At 38.8% G+C, this 7703-nt stretch overlaps 1 pseudogene; it reads left to right on the top strand.

The window, feature by feature from the left end:
* Window positions 1-1279: 1279 nt before the first annotated feature.
* LOC132365325 (endothelial differentiation-related factor 1-like) lies at window positions 1280-1806 on the top strand (annotated as a pseudogene).
* Window positions 1807-7703: the final 5897 nt, after the last annotated feature.

The following is a 7703-nucleotide window of genomic DNA, read 5'->3' as shown; positions in this document are numbered from 1 at the left end:
CAGGGGAAATGGATTTTGACAAAGGATCTACTAGAATGGAGAGGTGGACAGCAGAATCTGAAGAATACTCCTTCACCTGTTAACTGGAAATGTATACCTGTACGATTTGGATGACATTTAGGAACTAGAAGAGATAAATTTTGACTGTGGTTTTACTATGCCTTTTTGCCTTTAAGCAGTTTAAGTTTTGGATAAATGGTCATATACTATCGGAAAGCAACAGAAAGGGTGAAACAGAGGTGACTTAAGGATAGACAATCAATTTAAGCGAAATATTCATATAAGCAAAACAAAAAATTGTCTTACAAAAATATATCTGCATAATGTATCTCTCACAATTACTCTGTGATCACATTAATCGGATTTTTTCTATATACAAAAGCCTATAATTTTTTAAAATCCAGTTTGCTAAATTCTAATGATTTTTAAAAATTCACCAGGGATATTATCTTTTTCAGGCAGAATAATGGTTTAATCAAAACAGCTCTAATTTCTTTGATCTATTAATGAGTCCAAAAATGAGAAAATGAAATAGAGGTTCATCTATTTCAGCATTGATTAAATAGAACAAAAAATTAAAAATTATGTTATTGGAGATACTGTTCAAATAGTTTCCCAGACAGATGATTTTTTCATATTCTCTTGCCAAAATATGGATGCTGCAAGTGTTTCTTTGAATGGTAGCATGGCAGCAAATATTATTAAGGCAGTGTTTTTTAAATGAGAAGCTAATAATCATATTAATAATGAATTGGAAAATACTCTTCCCACTCTATCTGACATTGTCCTTGCCCCCTTTTTTATTGGGATATCTTGCACAAATACATTACCTAGAGTTCCAGGTGCAGGTAAACAGATGTCTCTAAAATAACATGAAAAAAAAAAAGAAAGCCTTACCATTATTTGATGGCTGTTGGGACAAAAATGCAATAATATGCTATATTTTTAATGGATCAGCTTGGGTCAGCTTGGATATTGGCATGGAGACTATTGTTTCTCTGACCAAAGGAGTCCAATAATGTGAAACCTAATATATCTGAGCAAACCCTTGACAATCCTGTGCACAAAAATTTTAAAATAAAATGCCATTACACAATACTGGCACCTATGCACATAAAGAAAAACGACAAAAACAACTTTGTGCAACCTAAGGCATTCTGAGATTTTAAAAAAGCTTCATTCTAGGAAGCGGCCGGGCGACGAGGGGACGTAGCGTCGCCGGGTCTCCAGCAGCTGCCCAGGAGCTGCCGGACGGACCACCTGCCCCGCCTGCCCCGCCATGGCTGAGAGTGACTGGGACACGCGACAGTGCTGCACAAAAAGGGCCCCACGGCCGCCCGCCCAGGCCAAGTCCAAGCAGGCCATCTTAGCAGCTCAGAGGCGAGGAGAGGAGAGGATGTGGAGACTTCCAAGAAATGGGCCGCCGGCCAGAACAAACAGCATTCGATCCCCAAGAACACAGCCAGGCTGGACCGGGAGACTGAGGAGCTGCAGCACGACCGGGTGACCCTGGAGGTGGGCAAGGTGATCCAGCAGGGCCGGCAGAGCAAAGGGCTGACACAGAAGGACCAGGCGACGAAAACCAACGAAAAGCCACAGGTCATCGCGGACTGTGAGAGTGGCCGGGCCATTCCTAACAACCATGTTCTGGGCAAGATCGAGAGAGCCATCGGCCTCAAGCTCTGGGGGAAAGCCATTGGGAAGCCGATCGTGAAGGGGCCGAGGGCGAAATGAACACAAAGCCTCGAAATCAGCGCGTTCCGGCTGATCTCATCTGCCTGGTTCCCCTTGACCACCAGCGCCAGCGTGGGTCTCTTCACGCGGCCACGCGGAACACAGGGCGGTAGCCCTGCCCGGGAACCCCCTCTACCAGTACCTGCTGTCAAACTAACAAACAAAACCTTGCAAAGTGTTTGCTTCTCCTGATTATTTTCCTCCCTGTCCCCGTCCCTCACGTGGGGTGCGGAACGCTGCCTTCCTCTCCCCCGGGGTCTGCCCCGTCATGGGTGCGGCTCCAGGGAGCTCGGAGGGGGACCACCTCGCACACGGTGGGCAGCCACGGTCTGGGAGAGGAGCTGCGTCTCCAGCCCGGCTCGTAGAGAAGCTAATAAACACTTGTTGCCCTTACAAATAAATAAATAAATAGCTAGCTTCATTCTCACTTTAGCAAATCATCATACTTTGTTTACTCCTTAGAAAAAAGCCAGAACAGAAAAATGATTCAAATAAAAATGTTATATCAGAAACTAGAGGAATAAGAGCAAGATCTATAGCACATATTTCAAAGTAAGGAGATTACAAAAATCTAAAACAATGCATAATTCATGACACATCTTGGCATATTTGAAATGTCTTTGAATATTAATTGGGTACCCACATAGAAGAAGTTTCTATAAATTCTGTCCTATGATGAACCTATGGAGAACTTTGTATATTTATATAATAATTCAGAAGTGCTGAAAAAACTGAATTGAAAAGTTGGGAGTACCTCATAAGAATGATTTTTGAATCATAAGTACATTTTTTAGATTTTGGAAAAGTGGGAAGGGTTGTATGTTAATGATGATTACAAACTGTTGATATGAGGCTTAAAATTGCCTTAACAACAAATGTCATCATTTATCATTTAATGATATCCACAACATAGGTGCACCAGTCATATTGCCACACAAAATCCGTGGACCAAAAGTAATCTCTCTTAGAAGGCTATTCCAGTCTTCAAATCTCTATGTGCTCACTAAATGTTTTGAGATGGAGTTGCCCCATAGCGCATTGGTACATTAATTTTAAACTCTACAGGCAAGCAGTAGTTAACTATGCAAGTCATGCAATGACTAGGCTGTAGCAAGAAAGTTGCATATGGCAAATAGAATATTTCTTTCTGGAAATATGACTTGTGTAATGATCAACCATATATCTTTGGGGAATCATATTATTGAACTATTAACATCTAAGTAGTATATGTTGAAAAATAGTTTAGATGGAAGTAATTGTTTGTCAGAAAACAGAAGATTTAGACAGTTGGGTGAGCTTAAGATTATATTATCCAAGACAGAATAATTGCTAATAATACTTAATAGATATTGCTGATTATCCTTTACAATAATAAAGAAACCTCTGTTGTGACAGTTAATTATTCCAGGCAGTCATATAAGTCAAGGCAAATCAAATTCTCTTCTAACAAAATTTCTAAGTATGAAGACTGAGATCAAACAGTGATCCCCTTCATCATCACAAACATGTGCCACATTGTTCAGGATCCTGGCTGTATCCGTTTCCTAGGGCTGACATAGCAAAATACTAAACTAGGTGGCTTAAAACAGCAGAAGTGCATTCTCTCACAGGCTAGAAGTCTGAAATCAGGGTGTCAGCAGGGCCATGGTCTCTCTGAAGGCTCTAGGGGAAGATCCTTGTTCGACTCTTCTAGTTTCTTGTGGTTACTGGCATTCACTGGCTTGTTAATGCATCACTCCAATCTCTCCATCTGTCTTCACATGGTCTTCTCCACTCTGTTTCTGAATCCAAATTTCCCTCGTCTTATAAGGGCATCAGTCATTAGATTAGGGCCCAACTTAATTTGGTATAACCTTATCTTAACTTGATTATATCTATAAAGATCTTATTTCCAAATAAGGTCACATTTTGAGGTCCCAGTGTTATCCTTTTGGGCAATGCAATTCAACCTATAACACTGGCCTAGTGTTAAGTAGTCCAGAAATAGTCATTCACTTATTCATTTACAAATGTTTATTTGTATTCATTGAGTGTCTATTACGTCAGGCACTGTTATGAACAAAACAGACCACGTCCTTACCCTTAAAGAGCATATGGTCTGCATTCAAACCAAATCCTATAGCTGTATATACTTTATATTTTAAAATTATATGTAGTTTATAATTTAGCAAAATCTTTTAATCTGCATTTATGTGATCAGTCTTCATAATATCCTGCCATATATGCTAAGTTAGTAGCTACTTTTTTTTTTTTTGTCATGGGGAAACTGAGGCTTAGAGAGGTTAGTACTTGTTCAAAGCTGCCTATCTGGTAAAAGCAACCAGAGTTGGAACCAGAACTGAGGTAAAAACACAGCAGCATATAAAATGGTGGATTACATCCACCTGCCATTAATAATTAATAACAAGGAGCATTACTGCATATTAGGGTGTTTTACAATTCATCATATAGAAATATGATTAAAAAGTAAAGAACACTAGCTCATAAAGCAAAATTTGTTTATTTTGGCAAATTTATTTTATTTCTAATTATTCATGATACTACAGCAAACATTCTGAGATATAATTTCTAAAAAACAGTGTAACACATTAGGAGTGGTAAGAGGCTGTCGTAGGTTTTCACTGAGGAATAAAGCGAAGCTAGATTTTGATGTGAATTCATAGAATCATAGTTATATCAGAATTTCAGTGTTAATATGTTGAAAGGAATCTTAAAGCTCATGTCATTCAATCCCACATCCCCTCCACAACCGATATCTAAAAAGAAAATTATGGCAATGAAGAATGAACAAACATGAGCATGGTGTAGTTATTCCCCTATAGTTAATCTAAGTAATGGATGATATTTTGTATCTTCTAAACTTTAATGAGTAACAAAAGTATGTCAGCGCTTAATGAACCATCATCATATCTGATGAGGTCATAGTGCTGGCAGGGGGTGGGGAGATGGTGAGACAGTGGATGAGCCCAGATTATATTCCACAGTTGTGTGTGTGTACGTGTGTGCATTTTCAATCTTTCAGACTTGTTTCTGACACACTCACTTATGAGGAACGCTTGAGCAGACACACAGTTCTTAGCCCCCTATGACAAAGCTGCTTCCAGTGCTGAAACCACCATTAAGAAACAGAGAAGAAAGCATTCAGGACTGAAACCAAGGTGATAGAGACATGGGCTCAAAATCAGCCAAATAAGGCAGATGACAAATGGAAGCATATACTACTCACTTTACAAGCCTCTGCATTATATAGCAGAAATAATGTCATTTTAGTTTGTCAATAAGAGGGGTGAGGGAGGAGAATGAATATGCAGGAGAAGGAACTAGAAAGAAAATTCTGGGAAGATAAGCTGCTGCTCATAGGCAAACAGGGCACATTCTGATTAATTTAAAAAAAGAGAGTTACATGTTTCAATGACAGTGAGTCTTTGGGTCATCTGCATGCACAAGTGGGGACATTTCTTCTTATTCTCCCAATACTAAAAGATTGACTTATGAGCAAATTAGCTACTTTGGGACTATGCATCCATATCTTGCAGTATGGATTTTTTTCATTCTCCTGAAAACAACCAGAGCGGTGTTTTCTTATGAATAACTCATCATCTACTGTGGTCTCTGAGGTCATTTTTGTCATGCATGCAGGGAGCCTATCATTCCCCAGACTGTAGTTGTGTCTCATTAGCTGGATGCTCTCATTTCTTACTCATGCTAAAGGCTTTAAGAAAGATTTCATGCCCCCTTTCCTCAAATCTGAAAATCCCTTAGCATGACTTTTCTGTTGTGTTTTTCTGTCCATAATCCATTTCCCTTTCTGATAACTGCCTTAAGCACATCTCTTAAACTTTTTGCTCATTTTCAGGGGAAGACACTTTTGAGGTGGGAAAATTAGGCAAATGCTACTGAATTCAGCCCTCAGATCCACTGCAACCAGTGAGTCTTCACAGGGGGACATGGCTGAAGTCAGGCCAAAGAGTGCTGGCTCTGAGACTTCTGTTAGAACTTGGGGAAATATAAAGCTTTCTTTCTATTCAGGTTCCTAACCCAATAGGATATTAACTTGGGGCTGCCAGTGCCATTTTCATGCCTGAAAATAAGCCCAGCTATAGAAAAGTAGAGGCAAGAAATGAAGAGTTAAATATTTCTGAAGTTAGTGTTTAAGCACCTGGATTCAGCTATGCCCGAAAAAGACATCTCCTCTGGACTTTTCAGTTACTTTGGATAATTATTTCCCTTTATTCATAAGCCAAATTAAGTCTGGTTTTCTATCACTTTCAGTTAAAAGATTTCTGAGTACTCAAGCACTTAGGACCCAACACAATTAGCCTCAAGTTCCATAACTCTTTACTCCAAAACTGTATACTATCTTCCATTTCCTTTCCTCTGCCCCCAGTCCTACCATGCTCTCCCTGTCAGAATCATATTGATCTGGAAAGGAAGAGGTATTATTTATGGAAGATAATTTATTATAAAGGTATTTCATGCTTATCCTAAAAATATCAATCAAAATAGTAGTGTATGAACCAAAAAGTACAAGACATCTGTTCATCTCCCTCCCCACCTCACGTCACTTCAAAACTTACCCTGTGAGTACATCCAGACGTTTTAAGTTCAAATACAAACGTGTGTGTGTGGTGTTGGGCAAGGGATATAAATTTAAAAGCACATAAACGGCTATTAAAAGAGGAGATACATCCACATTTACTAGTGTCCTCAAAATATAAAATTTTAAACATACGCATGTTTCATATAAATAGTATGATCCTGCTTTAATTAAGAATCACCACAATGCAGCCTCTTCTATAAACCCATCTCACCCCTCAGTGAGAATTTGAGCCATTATTTTCTCTTCTCCTGCAATTCTTTACTTCTTTATTAAATTCTGCTTTACATTACAGATAGCTAGCAACACATATTTGACTCCTCTCCAGATGACAATAACTTTGAAGGCAAGGAATGAGTTTGATTCATCTTTGTATTCCCAGGATTTAGTTCAGTGCTTAATTTATATTTTTAAGTGAATTAATGAGTGTGTGAATGATAAGTGATAAGAGATCTCATTGAAAAGTATTCTCTAAAGTTAAAAATTGGCTATGCAGACATTCTCCTGTATTTTAATTTAAGCTCATTCTCTCTGAGTTCCACGTGTATTAGCAGAGACCAGACAATTGATTAGCAAGCCTTTAGTTCCAATTCTTTGGGGAGAGCAGACACTCATCTGAAGTTCATCCTGTCCTTAATCACTATAGAATGATGACGGGGAGGAACAAAATAACCAACTAAGATGCAATTATGATTATCTCCTGGAATTCCCAATATAGACTTCAGTTAGTTAACTAGATCTTTTAGCCTGGACCCTGTGGCTTTCTAACCTTGATCCTCTGCCCTAGCTAATAAAGAACTCTTGGCTTGTTCTGTGATTGCATCTCTATCCAGTAATTTATACCTCATTTTTTCCCCTTCATTCTCTCTTAAGTCCTCTAAGGTTTAGAACTGGAATCTAAGTTTCAGAATGATGGATGGGTATGTTTTAGGGGCCATAGATTTTTATCTGCTTGCTCCGATCTCCTAATATTGCTGGTTCCTGGATTCCCATCACCCTGGCTTCATCAGTTTTTGTTTAATCTTCTCAATACTTTGTCCGACTGCACTACCAACTATTCTTGTTTGTCTCCCACCTTGTAAGGGATGCAATATAGCATAATGGGTAAACAGTCAATGTTAGAATTAAGCCTACATCCAATCCCAGTTCTGCCACATAATGGCTGTGTGATCTTGGGTGAGTTACTTAACTTCTCTGAACCCACATATCTTGTAAAATGGGATTTATAATTATTGTACCATCTATGTACCTTATAGATAATATAGGGGGTATTTTTAGTGCCCCCTTCCATCTACATTTATTTGTTCCTTGTGTCAGTTATTTGCTTTTTAGCTCTCTTTTAAGTTCCATCTCTTCCTTTTTGTATTCTTCC

The sequence above is a fragment of the Balaenoptera ricei genome, chromosome 4 (assembly GCF_028023285.1).
Source record: "Balaenoptera ricei isolate mBalRic1 chromosome 4, mBalRic1.hap2, whole genome shotgun sequence".
Lineage (NCBI taxonomy): Eukaryota > Metazoa > Chordata > Mammalia > Artiodactyla > Balaenopteridae > Balaenoptera > Balaenoptera ricei.
This window is presented reverse-complemented; position numbering and strand designations above follow the sequence as displayed.